Source organism: Lactuca sativa, chromosome 2, assembly GCF_002870075.4.
Source record: "Lactuca sativa cultivar Salinas chromosome 2, Lsat_Salinas_v11, whole genome shotgun sequence".
Taxonomy (NCBI): Eukaryota; Viridiplantae; Streptophyta; class Magnoliopsida; order Asterales; family Asteraceae; genus Lactuca; species Lactuca sativa.
In genome coordinates, this window is record NC_056624.2 from 214,611,648 (window position 1) to 214,613,004 (window position 1,357).

Sequence of the window (1,357 nt, forward strand, 5' to 3'; positions counted from 1 at the left end):
TTTTAAGCATCTAGACGAAGTCAACGACATTGCTGATTACTTCAATGTCCCAAATGTCACAAGAAATACAGTCTTGCTTAGGATGCTTCCTATCACTTTCAAAGGAGCTGCTAAGGAGTGGTTAAAAGCACTCCCACCAGGTACAATCACTACTTGGGCTCAAATGCGTGAGCAATTCCTGGACCAGTTCTGCCCGCCATCCAAGATAGCCAAACTCAAGAAGGCGATAACCAACTTTGAGCAACAACCGGGGGAGTCACTATACGAAGCATGGGAGCGGTACAAGGGCCTACTCAGAAATTGCCCTCAACATGACCTAAATGTGCAGCAAGAGATGTCAATCTTTTATGATGGGGTCAATGTAATGACAAGACAACTCCTTGATTCTCAAGGACCGTTGACAAAGAAAAATCCAAGGGAGGTCAAGGAGCTCATCGAAGAATTCGCGAAACACTCTCGCGAGTACCATAACCCGAGGCAAGACGGAAGTAAAGGCGGTGGAGGGACCCAAACTGAAGAAATTGCAGCTGTCATGGCCATGCTAAATAACATGGATCGCCGGATAACACAAATGGACCAGTCGATACATGCCATAAGAGTGGGGTGCGAGCGATGCAGTGGTCCACACTTGACCAAGGACTGCAATATGGATGAGTCTGGGAACAGAAAAGCTCAAGTGTGCTACTCTAGTGGGGATAAGTTTGATGACGACTGGAGGAAACCAAAGAAGGAGTGGCTGCCCTATGAAGAGTATAAAAAGCAAAAAGAAGAGAAGTATAGGCAGACAGGTCGAGGCTTTTACCAAAAGGAGCAGCCACCAATCGAGAAGAAACCCGACCTAGAGACCATTTTGATGAAGTTTATGGAGGCTTCGGAGAAGAGACATGATGCCACGGATTCCGCTATCATGGAACAACAAACCTTGATGAAGAACCCGCAAGCCTCCATCCACAACCTTGAAGTACAACTTGGTCAACTAGCCACTTTAGTCCATGAAAAATTGTCCCCGAAGAATCCCGAAGTAAAAGCCCAATCTCACGTAATGGCCATCGATACTGAAGAAGATACAATATCCGAGTTCCTGGAGGCGTTGGAAGAACAACCGCAGCAGCCCAAGAAATCAAGGATCGAAAATGGAAAGAATGCTGAACCAGGCTCGCCACGACGTGGCACGCCTCTGGACACGACGTGGCGCAAGTCTGAGCAAAAATCTGTTGAGCCTATTCCAGATTATCATCCACCTATGCCATTTCCCACCCGTGCAGCACTTAGTCAACTGGAGAAGGAACATTTAGAGTTTGTGAAGCATGTGAAAGGGATTCCAATTAATACTCCCTTTGTTGAGTCCTTATCCAAA

At 46.6% G+C, this 1,357-nt stretch overlaps 1 non-coding gene across 1 annotated transcript; it reads right to left on the reverse strand.

Annotated features, from left to right (window-relative positions):
• Positions 1-211: 211 nt before the first annotated feature.
• Positions 212-318, reverse strand: LOC128132538 (small nucleolar RNA R71). Its single transcript, XR_008230582.1, has one exon. It is a non-coding gene; the product is annotated as a small nucleolar RNA R71 (small nucleolar RNA).
• Between the last annotated feature and the right edge of the window lie 1,039 nt (positions 319-1,357).